Genomic DNA, 15,439 nt, shown 5'->3' with positions numbered 1-15,439 from the left:
TCAGTCTTCTTCATCTGGGGGCATTCGCACCTCTTCTTCATTCATTCATTGTATCAATATCGCTCGTTTATATTAACAAAAGCAGGATTGGTTTTGTGAAACAAAAGTTTGTATACATGATGTCAATAGTAAAGGTTTTTTATAAGGTCTTGTTTAGTTATGTTAACTATACAAATTATACTGATGGGGATAATCAATCATAAACACACACATATTTGTTTCCTCGACTACCCGTGGAACGGTAGTCTTATATAGTTAACTTAACTAGCTGACCAATTCTCGTTATATACATGGTTTGCTTTAGACCTAACGTTTAAATTTGTGATACAGGCAGAATGGATCACTTCCTTGGTAAAACTTGGGTACTCTCTTGAAAAAGAGATCCCAGTGTCACCTCTCACAACTCAAGTTGTGAAACAAAAGTTTGTATACATGATGTCAATATTAAAATTTTTTGATAAGGTCTTGTTTAGTTATGTTAACTATAAAAATTATATTGATGGGGATAATCAATCATAAACACACACATATTTGTTTCCTCGACTACCCGAGGAATGGTAGTCTTGTATAGTTAACTTAACTAGCTGACCAATTCTCGTTATATACATGGTTTGCTTTAGACCTAACATTTAAATTTGTGATACAGGCAGAAGGGATCACTTCCTTGGTAAAACTTGGGTACTCTCTTGAAAAAGAGACCCAGTGCCACCTCTCGCAACTCAATTTGTTTAATCTTGCTTCACAAACGCTTCTTAGATTTTGAAAAGAGACTATAACTAGCAGATCATTGTTTGCTCTCAAGATTGCTTCTCTGAATGACTGGATTGATATACTTGCAAAGTCTAGAAAAGATCCAACTAATCTTATCCCGGATTTTGATAACTTATTACTTTCTCTCTACTTTATAGATGCACAAGATAGTACTGACATAGAGTTTTACTTCAGTTCTTTGCCCGCTATATTGAACAATCTTTATCTCTTTAAATACTTGCCATCCCTACCAATAGAAATCAAACAAACTCAGAACATCATCAACCCCTTGCTCGATTTGGATCTCTTAGATCCTCAAGAGAAAGAAACCTTCTCTTTCCTTGGTAATGCAACAACTGAGTACAAAAGTGATAAGTTTCTATCCCCCGCCTTTGCTGGAGTTTTACCTTTACTTCCACCAAGGCAAGTTGAGCTAGATGCCATTAGACTAGAAAACAAATTAGGAGACTTTGAACTTATTAATCACTATGCTCCTTTCACTATCTCGTCTTTAGACCTTCTTTGCTCCATCCCTATAGAGGTTGTTGAGCAATGCAAAGCCAATGCCCTTCAAGCCAAACCCCTCCTATCATCAGGCTTTTCTTTTAACCTAGCCCAAATCTCTTTTAACAGACGTGGATTCCTCAAAATGCAGCTCCAGCATTGACCAAGAAAGATCTCTTTAACATAAAGTCAATGGGTTGAAACATCTTGTTCGTAATAAAAAAACTCATGGTAGATACATTCACTTAACATTCCATAGTAACTTTATGGATTTCATTCATCCGCATCAATTCTTTCAAGATATGTTAGTACATTTTTCCATTCCTCGAACTTTGGCATATTTCAAAATTCAATTTGGATGGAAATTTACAAAGAATTTACAAGCAATTATGTACAAACCTTGGTCACGTTTGCTATTCCTTTTGATACATCGGACATTTGTTGTTGTGTTACTCATAATCGATTCACATCATTTTGCACAGAATTTAAAACATTTGGTCGTCACGCATTGACTACAGACCCCAAAATTGCACATCATCCAAAACTTTGGGAGTTGGTTGGAAAAGGTCTTAGTCATATACCACAAGTACCTCTTGATTGGGTGAAAACTGCTAAAAATTTTCAGCTAGCATGGGAAAAGGTATGCAAAATTATTGGTATTATAGAAATACCTGAACATCAAGCTTTTCATTTGATGAAAACTTCAAGAAAAAAATACTTACCTATTTCCTAACCATATAGTCAACCAAGAATCTTGGTTTTTAGACGAGGTTATTTTCGATGAGATAAAATTCTTATTAGAGAACTCGAATGGTAGAAAACTTGCCAGAATGGTAGCTCAAACTCGAATCAATTTGATCAAATTCAATACCTCGACAGACACTAAAGAAGATATAATCTCAAAGGTATTTGTAACTAGGGTATTTGTAACTCATCTTCCACATATCCTCATATTAATGTATCATGCAGGACTCTTTGAGATCCCTCTCTTGTGTTTCTAAGAAGGTGTAGACTCAAATAGTTTTCTTGTGCTATTCATGCCACCTATTCAAGCTTTATTGACGGCATTGCTGAGGTTAAGAGGTAATAGGTTCGTTCTCCTCTCTATTCTCTCATTGATCCCTTTCTCTCACCCTCTCTTTCTCTCTCTGTAAGAGAAAGGGAGCGCCATCTTGGGTTTCTCCTTCTTGAATCACTTGCCAAGATTCTTGGTTGGCTGCATCTGACAGGGTGGTCTGCTCAAAACACATATCAACACACACACACACACATAGAGTATTGGTACTGGTACTTGTATGGTAGTACTGGTACTGGTACTACTACTACTGGTATTGATACTGCTATATTGCTATACTAGACTGGTAGTAGTAGTGTTGTACTTGTACTCTATATAATGGTACGGGTACTGGTACTTACTGGTACTACTAGACTATATTGGGACTGATACCGGTATTGTATTGGTATTGATACTGGTTCTGACACACCCACACACACACACAGAGTACTGATGCCGGTACAAGTAGTACTGGTATTGGTACTACTACTATTGGTATTGATACTACTATACTGCTATACTAGACTAGTAGTACCAGTGTTGTACTGGTAATGTATATATTGGTACCTATACTTACTGGTACTACTAGACTATACTGGTACTGATATTGGCACTATACACTACTGGTACTGATACTACTATACTGCTATACTAGTATTCGTAATACTGGAGATGTCTTGGTACTGTATATACTGGTACTTCGTGGTATTGGTATTGGTACATGCACGCGTGCGTGCACACACACACACAAACACTCTCATGGCTGACACAAACACTCTCATGGCTGTTTATAGTGTGTTGTTATGTCCTTAGTATATTTTTGTTGGGACTGTTGGCCTAGGGTACCTTAGTGAATAACTCGCTTAAATTCACTACGTAATTTTTGTAAGGTAGTACCTTAATGGTACCTAACCCTTAGATACTAAATGGGTTATGGGCGGGTTACCCGGCTCTGTAAATGATGTCGTCTTTTCCATAATAGCGAGGTGACTCCCTCCTCTGACAGGTCTACAATAGTGCGCTCTTAAGTGCTCTCTCTCTCTCTCTCTCTCTCTCTCTCTCTCTCTCTCTCTCTCTCTCTCTCTCTCTCTCTCTGTCTTCCCCCCTTTTTTTCTCTCTTTGTACATGGCAGCGCTGTTACACCATTCCCTTCTTGAAGTTGGGCCCGCCATACGGCTAAGCAGGAAGGTGGCCACTTGCTCCAAACCCTATAAAAAGGTGAGCTTAGACTTACTGGTACTGATACTGGCACTATATACTACTGGTACTGATACTGCTATACTACTATATTGATATACTAGTACTGGTAATATTAGAGATGTACTGGTACTGTATATACTGGTATTGGTACTTAATGGTACTAGTACTGGTACGCGCGTGCGCGCACACACACACACACACACACACAAATGGTTGTTTATAGTGTGTTGCTATTTCCCTAGTATATTTCTATTGGGACTATTGGCCTAGGGTACCTTAGTGAAAACCTCAATTAGATTCACTACGTAATTTTTGTAAGGTATTAACTTAATGGTACCTAACTCTTAGATACTAAATGGGTTATGGGTGGGTTACCCCGCTCTGTAAATGATGTCGTCTTTTGCTTAATAGCAAGGTGGCTCCCTCCTGACAGGTTTGCAATATTGCACTCTCAAGTGCTCTCTCTCTCTCTCTCTCTCTCTCTCTCTCTCTCTCTCTCTCTCTCTCTCTCTCTCTCTCTCTTCCCCGCATTTTTCCCTCTCTGTACATGGCGGCACTATTACACCATTCCCCTCTTGAAGCCGGGCTTGCCATACGGCTAAGAAGGAAGGTGGCCACTTGCTCCAAACCCTATAAAAAGGTGAGCTTTACTCTCACTTAACATTGGTGGTGTGTATATTTGGGATAAGTGTTTGTACATTAGGATTGTGAGGACTTTACCTGCAAAGGGGTAGTGTTAAGTGTCGGATCTATGGCAAACGGCAAGGATAAGCAAGCTCTTGTGAAGTTGACTGCTCCAACTCAATCTCTGGTGACTTTTGGCATTGAAATGGACTGCTATCCAAACTATTTGATGGTTGTGAGTATTCCTCATGCATATGCCGGTAGAGGCACTTGAATAGCTTCTTCTGTTGAACTTTATCTCATGAGAGCTTGTAAAGCACAAGAGACTTCATATGTTTTTTTCCCCTTGAAAATGATTTCATCTCTAAATATATGATTAGCTTAACCTTTCTTATTATTTATCTTTGAAACCAATCTAGTTGGGTGACATCTATAACATTTGGGATACCCCTGCATCACCTGCATACGGTACCAATGCTAACTAAATGTTGTGTTGTTTCCATGGGTGCAGGTGAGGGTTACCTTCTCAACTATGTTTTTCAAAGTTCCTTGGCTTGAAGATGCACACTATTATATCTTCTTGCTCTTGATTTTAGCACTTGTGTATAAAGACTATTCTGTACTATGAATGGGAATTATACCTCCTTTCAATTGACATAGTTTCTAGTGCCTTTTGTAATCTGCAAGGATTCTTTCGTGTATATCTTATATTGTTATTGAAACACACACACACACACACACTAGCATGCACGATCATTGAACACACACACACACACACACTAGCATGCACGATCATTGAACACACATAAGCACCCCTACGAGGCTTGCATGGATTCTCCATCAAACACACATTTCTCCCTCTACTCCACAAAACACATGCGCTACCGTTCTAGTTTTTTCTCTACCACAAAATTCTTGTACATGCCCCAATAGCTTGCTCTGAATAGAGGGTTTTGTACTCCTCTATTGTTTCTCAAATACACACACACACACACACACATTTTGATACACAAAATCTCAAGAATCCTATATGGGTGTCCCTTGTCTATAGCCATAACATCATTGATATAGGCTTCCTTGTAGAGGCAAGGAAGATTGTGGTATGATCATAATATTGGCAACATCAAGTGGCCTTTTCTCTCTTGGATAGAAGGCATCCCACACTTGCTAGCACAAAAAGGGGTTCTCAACTTGGGAAAGGATAAACCCTTTAATGGTTTACCAACATACACAGGTAGGTCCCCATGCACTTAGAATTTGGTCATATTATGTTGTTCTTTTTAATCATGAATTGGTGAATTGTTTTGTAATGGAATTGGGGTTTAGTTGGGTATAATCTCTTTGAATTGGTCATGATAAAAAAATTTAATATTTGATCTTAACATGTAGTGGGTCATTAGGATGCTTATAAGATTTTGGTTGCCTTTGATTAGAAGACACAAGATTCCTTCCCTTTTTTTTTGGTATTCAAGTCTTTAAACCTCTTATAGGGGATCTTTGAAAGAGATGACTTTGATAGTTTTTTGAAAAAATCTCCAAAATACAAGAAAAATGTTGGTTAAACCTAAGTAAAATGATGCTTAATTTATTGAATCGTTTTTTTTTTCATTAAAATTAATTTTTAACCTCCTACAAGTATTTTCCATCTTAAATTGACCACTTTAGCATTTTAAAAAATAAAAGAGACAAGAGGAATTGATTAAAGTGCTTATATACTTATTTAGGTCAAATGCTTGGGACCAAAGGAAAGAAGTCCATAAAAGAGCAAGGAAACTTTCTATTTAATTATCCCAAGTGAAAGGTACAAGTCAAAGAAGGATAAGTCTATCCTGCTCAGTATTGATCAAAGAAGAAGATAAAGGGGACTAATTAGAGCAAGTATAGGAGTCTAAAAATAGAAACTACCTGTGTAAATTTGAAGTAATTAAATTCACTTCATTAGAATTAAAGTATGAAGTCTAAAAAGCCTTATGGTAAAAGTTAACTTGCTAGGGATAGTCTAAATTTAAAATATCTAAATTAAGCAGGTTTTGGGACCACTGTGGTACCTCCAAAGCAAGGTGCTAAGTTTTTGCACATGGGGTAAAGCTCTAAATCCCAAGGGTGAGTTTAGCTTTCACTAGAGTCCATCCTAATTTAACAGATCCTACACTAGTAGGTAGACTCTAGCCCAAGTCAGCTTCATAAAGCCTCCAAAGGATAATGCAAAGGGCTTGCACACGAGCTAGGTAAATTAAAAGTAAGACTATGGTTTTTAATTAATGCAAGGAGAAATTTTAAAACCTAAGGTTAAATAAGCCCCACCATATTTGATAAGTTGACTCTAGCTCTTCTTTACGAAAGTAGCTTACACTTACTTTATGTGAAGTTGGGCAAGTGTGTGTGTGTGTGTGTGTGTGTGTGTGTGTGTGTGTGTGTACCCTTGCCAAATTCAAGTCAAGAGAGGAGGGGGTGAGTTGTTCAAGGATAGGAAGATTGGTCTCTCTCTCTCTCTCTCTCTCTCTCTCTCTCTCTCTCTCTCTCACACACACACACATGGTAGCTCAAGAGTGTGTTTCTACGCTCAAGCTCTTGGCTATGGATCCAACTATTATGTGCATCCATACAAAAAAATTCAATTAGAATTAGCTATGTTTATGCATGTTTCAAGTGTTAACATTGGACCGAGTTGCTATCCATGTCACAGTTGTAAACCTAGTGTATAGCTTATCGTGAGATTGACCATTAGTTGCTTATCCTAAGATTGACAATTAGTTGAGCTTTGAGTAAGATAAAATATGTTTGAAATCATATGTATTCCAATAGTCACCGACTTTCCCAAAAAAGATGCAAGTGTCTACCATTAAATGTAATGCTAACTACTAAATATAATGTATTTAGAGGTAAAAGATCAATATAAACAACTTGACCAAACTTGGGCAGCATCCCATTGTTAACCCTCACGGCTCACGGACACCCTATCACCTACAACAAACGCCGTATTATTTATTTGGTGGAGTCAGAGACCGGGCTTGTCGATCTAATAGAAAAAGGGTAGAGTGATCGCCAATGAGAGGCGCACTCTAACTGGAACATTCAAAGGTTAGTTGGCTAAGTATGGGCGCCCAAGTGGGGCGAGCTCATATAAAAGTCACCTAAACCTAAAAATTACTCATTCTCTCATTTGTGCAATTGAAGAGTGCTCTTGCTCCATCTCCATCTTCTTCTTCTTCATTCCCTTGTGTGTGTGTGTGTATACGTGAGAGAGAGAGAGAGAGAGAGAGTGCGATCGAGCATTGCAACGACGGCACGACGACGGCGAGGCGGTTGAGCGCGGCACGGCGGTAGCTCCTTCTTCTTTGCGGCGAGGAATCCTCCATGAAGGCGAGCGTAAGGCGGTGAGTGACACACCCTTGCTCACTTGAGCTTGCTAGATTAGTCTGGTTGTGTGCTTGCAGCTATTTGTGGCTCGTACATAGTGTATTGGCAAGTCCCTTGCATTGACACATGCGACTGACACACACATTTTTGGCACCACTGCTGCCGGGAAAATGCCCTGCATTAAGCTCGAGTAGCACTCTATGTTGCTTTGTGGTGCATTTTGAAATGTAGGAAAGGTAGAGAAGGAAGGTGTGTGATTTGAGAAGGAGTTTCTTTTTCTGCAGTGTGTTGTTTTGTTAGTAAGGTGTTGAAAGGTAGTGGGTTTTCTTTGTGATAAGGTGTTAGAATTAAGGTAGTAGATCCATAATGTTAGTTTCGTGTAAAGTATAGTAAGTAGATATGTTAGCTAATGAGTTGTTGTAGTATTGTGTTGGTGTGTGACCCAAGCCCAAGCCCAAGCCCACGCTCAGGCTCAAGCCTCATTCACCCTTTAAATTACTTAATTGAGCCTCACCCGTAAATAAAAATTGACCGTTTAGAGGACCAACGCCTTCGAGTAACCAAACACTGTGCTATAAAGCACACCACGACCCCCTGAGTATAGGCTTGTTTCAAGCTATCACACGCTCTAATCCAAAAATCGATCATTAAAAAAGATTAGAAAGCATCAAAAACAAGTGAAAACGGGATGCAAAACGCCCAAAAAATCAGGCGGTTAACCTTTGAGGGTATTCGTCGACACTTGTAGGGTGCCAAAGGCACATGAATTTGTGCTTTGGTCGTGTGCTAGAGGCCGAGCAACTAGCGAGCATTTCGACTTACGCGAGTTCTCAATACCCACCTACTTTAGGTTCCGGGCCCTCGGCGTGAACCCAAGGTAGTACCACTCAGGACCCACATATAGCGTCTAGTGACTCTTCCTCTGACTATGACGTCATGGAGGGTTACCCAATGTCTAATCCTGATAGCTCAAGCCAAGACATGCATGCCATGGGCCCACAGTCCGGGACGAGCGTGCTTAGCTGCTTAAAGGAAACCTTTAGTAGAGCCACTCACTCCGAACATGGAGCTAACGATGTAAATGAGGGGGGTGGGGAAGTAAATTTGCCATTCATGACCAACGTAGACCCTATGCTCTTAGAGATTATGCACGTGAATACTCCATTCACTACACCCCTTGACTCTTCAGAGCTATTCTCCTCCGAGGTTATATTACATGATGGTAAAAGCCTTACCGAAGTACAAGAAGTTGAGCGGTATATCATCCCGGCTAGGGAAAAGGAAATTGAGAGCTTGCACAAGGTGGAGCAACAAAGAGAGTTAAAAGCGAAATCTCCTATGTCAATATCCTTGCTAGGAGAGAAACCGAGTTCTCCTGAATTAGCAACCACTAAGGGTCAACCCATAGAGAGTCACATTGCATCTAGTTCAAAAGACATCCCTAGCACCTCAATCCTAGAGGAACATTCTTAAATGAGAACTGGGAGTACGAACTACAAACGGAAACTCTGACCGACCTATACACAGGTCACACCTATCACGTGGGTTGGTTATATGTCCTACAATCCACAACGGGTGCTACTAGTGTGGAGGATCAACAACAAAGAGTTTGTGAGGTCATCCACAGGGTTATTAAGCTAGAGAGACAGAACAAGGGGATCCACATGCCTTCAATGGGTCTCATGAGATTCTTGGATAGGGAAGGCTAAACAACCAACATTATCGCAAATGGAGACTCCCTCGGTAAGTTCGATGCATCCTCCATATGTTGTTTCGCCAAGGGTCTCAGTGCAATCTAAGCCCACAAGTGTAGCTTTACTTTTCCAAGTCTAGCTCATCTTTCCCTTGATGACACCACGGCTACCATGCCTACCCCAATGATGGTCATGCCAAGAAACATGCCATGGACCTCATTTGTTAGTAAAGCACCACTACATGGTAGCTCAATGCCTACAACAGTACCTACAAGTGTGTACCAATCGTATACACCTACTATGGGTCCTTATACTCATGTAGTCCCTACCCCTCCCATTGTTTCAACAACCTATGCTCCACAACCACAACACCCAAGTTCTTATTTCCATGGGACCATATCGGCTAGCATTAGTATGTCACATCCGACATCTACTATGCCTAGGGCCACACATATGAACTTTGGGCCGTCGCATGACAAAACACAGTACCAAACATGGAACCCAAGGGCTTCCTACGCGCCAAGACCAATGCCAATACCTACTCCACATGTAGTCTCTGGAGCGCCTTCACCCACGATGCCTACTCACTTAGGTGACTTGGCAACCATTTGCTCAAGATATCAGTCGATCTATTGCTGAGAATATGCATAACAGGCCTGATAGAGAACCTAGAAGTAAGGCAGTACAAATAGCCAAGCTCGCACAAAAATTTAGTGGCGACGGGGATGTGAGAAAGCATATCAAAGTGTTTGAACAAATATGCAATTCTCTAGGAGAACACAATGACCTACATAAGAGTAATGCTTTAAGCCTAACCTTAAGTGGGAAGGCAGGGGATTGGTATAGAACCCTAAGGGCCGAAGAAAAAACGATATACCCTACTCTTAGGATATTGTTCTTGAAAGAATACATATGAGAGGGAGTGCTTTGTGGTGTAGCCTCTCAACTCCAGAAAGCCCAATGAGAGGAAGGAGAATCGGTGAGAGAGTTTATTAGTCGCTTGAAGCATTTGAATTCTTGTTGTAATCCAAATGAGCGCTTCAACAATAACCAATTGCTTGATAGATTCATTAGGGGGTTACGACATGAGGATATCTACAATGGCCTAGTCATTAGAGGTATCACCACTTGGGAAGCAGTCACCACCAATGCGATCCAATTGGAGGATATTTTAATGATTCAAGGAGAAAGAGTGTCTATTGAGCCTAAATCTATTAGCTCGAAAGCATCAGGGTATCAACCAATAACCTTAAAGCCTATTGCTAAGGAGCCAAAGATATCTGAGATGACTTTAGCAGATCTCACCAAGGCTATTCAAGAGAGTCTTACAGACAATCGTGCTCCGCAAAACAATCATATGTATCCAAGAAGGGAGCAACAATGGTGCTCAGTATTCTATGGACCGCATAGTACCAGTGAATGCCCTATGTTTAGAGTAAAATTCAATGGGAACTACAATGCCTGTGGGAGGTATGGTCATCAAGCTAAGGATTGCATAGTATTTAAGCGCGCGATGGCCAATAGACCAACCTTAGCATGGACAGACACACCTCGAGTGCCTGCATTAATGCCGGCCCCATCTCTTGAACAAACAACACAACACATAGTCCCTAGGGCCCAAAATGTTGCTCAAACAACACCTTTACCACCTCCAGTGCTAGGACCGCAACCACCACATCCGTGAATCAAGTGGGTTATGAGTCATCTATTGCTTGTTTGGAAGTCTGTGAGAAGATATAGATCCTAATATTGCCTATGGCGTGGATATGCTTGAAGAAAGTCCAAAATACTACATGGAGGACTATTGGGGACAAGTCAAACCTGTCTATCAAGTAGCTACTCGTGCTGCAAGAGACCAAAATATAAATTACACTGCTAAGAGACCACCTCTTCAATGCTATGAGTGTGGAGGTCCACATCGTGTAGCCGAGTGTCCTATTAGGCTACAAAAGAACGCCACACTAATGCAAACCAATCAAGCGAGCACGTCTACAATGCCGATACTCATGTGTAATCGATGTGGCATATATCATTTGATTGCCCAATGTCCAAATAATCCAAATGCACCGAAGGTCATGCCATTAAACTTGATTGAAGTTACCGAGGAGCCATCACAAAGTACAGTTGTGGTACCAGTATACGTACTCACACGATCGATCCTCCAAAACAAAATTATATTCTTGAGGAAAGAGACAAGGCATCAATTGCCCAATCTCAAAAAAGGAAGAAAACACAAAGGAAGAGATCGCAAAAAGCAGCAAAGTCAGACCCCAATTCAAAGACCAACGTAGGGACTAGTGACGACCCTATATATACGAACGAGTTGAAGAGGATTCTGATTCAGGTGAAACCATGGAGATCAAAATGACCACTAAGATAGAAACCAACAAGGAAGATCTCATGAGCCACAATGGCCAGGATCCAAGAAGAAGATGGAACTTATCCAAACCCTACAGAGGAGATCGAGCGAGTCAAGCAATTAAGTAGTTTGGTAGAAGATACCCAAAGGGAGCTAGAGCCAACGCCTAGGTAGATCCATATTACAAAAACAATGTTCCCTACACAACAACAACCTCACCAAGTCCATAGACCCTTAGCCATACCTAGTGTCATCCAAGAAGAAAGTGACTTAAAGTCATGGGAAAGTGGGCATACTCACTTCTTGATGGAAAGAATGTTTATAGAGGGACTACCTGACTCTATTGAAAAAATGGAGATCCCATATTCCTCACGTCAAAGGACTGAAGCCCAAAAGGTGCCGTTAAACATTGCCAAATTGATGGATTTCATGGCTTCAGAAGTCAGAACCACCATCATGTCCAAACTATATGGAGACCCTGAGCTATTCTTAGCTCTTTGAGCTTTCCTCAATGGAGAACTGAAGGTCGAGCTACCACAATTTTCACAGATGGATGGAGCTAGGGAGATGCCAATAGAGGAGGAACGCTTAGATCCACAACCCAACCTAGATGAGAACCTTGTTGTAGAAATACTTGTCAACAAGTTGGGACAATACTTTGAGGGTGATGAATCCAATGCAACCATACCAATCACTACCAAGGGATTAACTGTGAAGGGAATCCTTGATGGTGGCATTGAGGTTAGCATTGTAACTAAAACTTGATGGGAAACTGTGGGAAGACCTCACCTTGGAACCACAACCATAGTAGTAAAGATGGCCAATGGGTCTATTGTTAAAACTATTGGGATGCTAGAAGATCTCAATATTAAGGTCTTTGGATATAAAATATGAATTACCTTCATTGTTATGTATTTCTCCAAGCACACTATGGCATCTGAGATGATCTTAGTACCTCCTTTCATGAGGGAAGCAAAAATGGTGCATGATTGGTCTAAAAACCATGTCTACTTGCAGTTCCAAGATTTTGTCATTCGAGTGGATCTTGTAACTTATAGAGCACATCCTCTAGGAAATAGGTTTATAATTAATCATAGATCTGACACCACAGTTCACTCGGCCCCATTGCAATATTGTTACACGTGTAAAGCGGACACCTGATATTGGGGAAGATTCTCCTTACATGGATGTACTACTTGGGATGACTAAGTCGGACAATGTGGATTGGGTCCACCTAACAGAAACCATAGTCACTTGGGGAAACATGTAGCAGTAAGCAAAACACTATTATTTACCAGTTAAGGCTTGCTTTATGTATTCATGATAGGAGTTAGCGTTTAATCATGAAATTGAATAAGAGAGAGCTAGATCTTTGTCTTATCTACCAACAGTAGTGTCTACAAATTTTTTCCTCCAGATCGACAATTAGATGAATTTTAAAAATATGTGTATATGAGATATATGAGACCCTCCGTGGGAGGTTTACGGATTCACTAACAAAAATAGTAGATAACCCCTCTATGTATATACGCTTTTTGAATCTCTATCAAATGATATATATATATATATATATATATATATATATATATATATATATATATATATATATATATATATATATATATATATATATATATATATGTATGTATGTATGTATGTATGTATGTATGTATATATATATCTAGGTACATATATATACATATATATATATATATATATCTATATATATACATACATATATATCTATCATAGATATATATGTATGTATATATATAGATATATATATATATATGTATATATGTAGACAAATTTATTTTCTATGTTTGAAAGCATGTATATTCCATAGCTTTTTCAATGCAATTAAAACATAACCACATTTAGTCCACACGAAATCAACCATTTAAACAAACACAACCAACCTGATTTTTCCTTTGTACTTAGCCACCAATGTAAAATATGTGCCTGCTAGTAACAATCTACTTATCTACCAGCTAAGGCTAGCTTTATGTATTCATGATAGGAGTCAATTTTTAATTACTAGCTTGAATACGAAGAGCTAGATCTTTTTTAATGTATTCATGATAGGAGTCATCGTGATTTTTTAAATTACCAGCTTAACTAAGAGAGAGCTAGATCTTCATCTTATCTGCCAATGCCAATGTATACAAACTTTTTCCTCCCTAGTGGAGTTTGCTTTTCCTCAAGGTAAATGTTCTTACCAATGAAACAAAAGATTCCATAATGACCAGCAAAGGTTTAACCAACATTTTGCGTGCATTTTGGGGATTCTTTTTAAAAAACTAACTCTCTTTCAAAGACCCCCTATAAGAGAATTAAGGACGACAAAACCAAATAACAAATATGACCAGATTCTAAGTAGGTGCATGTGCACCTACCTCTGGAAAAGGGTTTATATGTTGCCAGGTTTATAGGTTGCCGTGTGTGTGTGTGTGTGTGTGTGTGTGTGTGTGTGTGTGTGTGTGTGTGTGTGTGTGTGTGCGTGCGTGCGCGCGCGTGCATACGTTGAGCACACCACGCTCGAAGGAGCAGAGGCAACCAACCAAGAAGTTTAGCGGGCGAGCCATGAAGGAGAAACTCAAGAGGGCACTCACAGAGAGAGTAAGAGAGTGTGAGAGAAATGAATCAATAAGAGGCGAGCCCCTTTCTTTGAATCACAATTGTAGATTTCATGATAGAAGAACACATGTGGGTTAGTTATATTGCACCTACTACCTCTTAACCTCAGCAATGCGGTCAACACAGCTTAAATAGGTGGCATGCATAGCACAAGAAAACTATTCGAGTTTGCATCTTCTTAGAAACTAAAGGGGGATTTCAAAGAATTCGAGATATTCCTGCATGATCAGTTGATCCAAGGATAAGAAGTTATAAATACCCAAGCGCAAGTAGTTTTGATTATAATATAGTATAAATAAACCTAGATTATCTCACAATCGCTTGTCAACCACCAATACTAAAAGACAAAAAAGGTATTCCTAATGGATTAAAAGGTATTCCTCATTCAAAGATTCCCTCAACAACAAAAACGATGTGCTAGTCTATAACACGTGGCGACAGGCAATGAAGAAACATGTAGATTTGGAACAGTATTAGCTAAGAGGGACAGTTACAACATTGTGTGTGTGTGTGTGTGTGAGTGTGAGTGAGAGAGAGAGCAATGACACTTTAAAGAGAAGAAGAGAAACACCTCTTTTTATAAACACAAAAGGTCTTTTGACTTTCCACCTTCATTTGTCTTTTCATATGGTAAACTCACCCTTCACTTATACACATACGGTTTGAAAGAAATTTATTTTTTCATGATTGAGGAGACTTAATCGCTTCTCAAGACATGTAAATACTTAAAAACCAAAAAACAAGGCCCACTTGCACCCATACAATTCACAAATTCCTATCCACAAAGATTTGTAATCCATAAAAGCAATTCCGCTTGAGTATTTGCAAAAATTAGCATGAATGCTAGCATGCTAATAAAGGGGGATTTACAATTGACAGGTTGCTAAATCGAGTAGAGAAAGCAAATCTCTACCCGAATTTGGAGTCTTTGCCTTTAATTTGGTCCAAAACTACACATATTTTACAATCTGGCAGAATTTGGAATTTCCTTTTGCTGGCAGAGTCACTCTCTATGGAAGATTTTTCCAAAAAAAAAGCTTCTCTCTAACTTACGTGTTCTATATCCTTTGTTATAGTGTGGCACCCTTTCTTAGCTGATGGTACTACTGCCTTAGTTGATTCTGAGAGCGTTACTTTATGGGCTAGGAAAAGGTCTTTTTGTGTCCTTTTCCCCATAAAAAAAGACCCCATGGGGACCGACGGGGAGCCAGGAGCCATGGCGGGAGCAGTTTTTACGGAGGAAAAGGTATGTAAAAG

Source organism: Adiantum capillus-veneris, chromosome 5 (genome assembly GCF_014529385.1).
Source record: "Adiantum capillus-veneris isolate H3 chromosome 5, ASM1452938v2, whole genome shotgun sequence".
NCBI classification, from domain to species: Eukaryota; Viridiplantae; Streptophyta; class Polypodiopsida; order Polypodiales; family Pteridaceae; genus Adiantum; species Adiantum capillus-veneris.
This window is presented reverse-complemented; position numbering follows the sequence as displayed.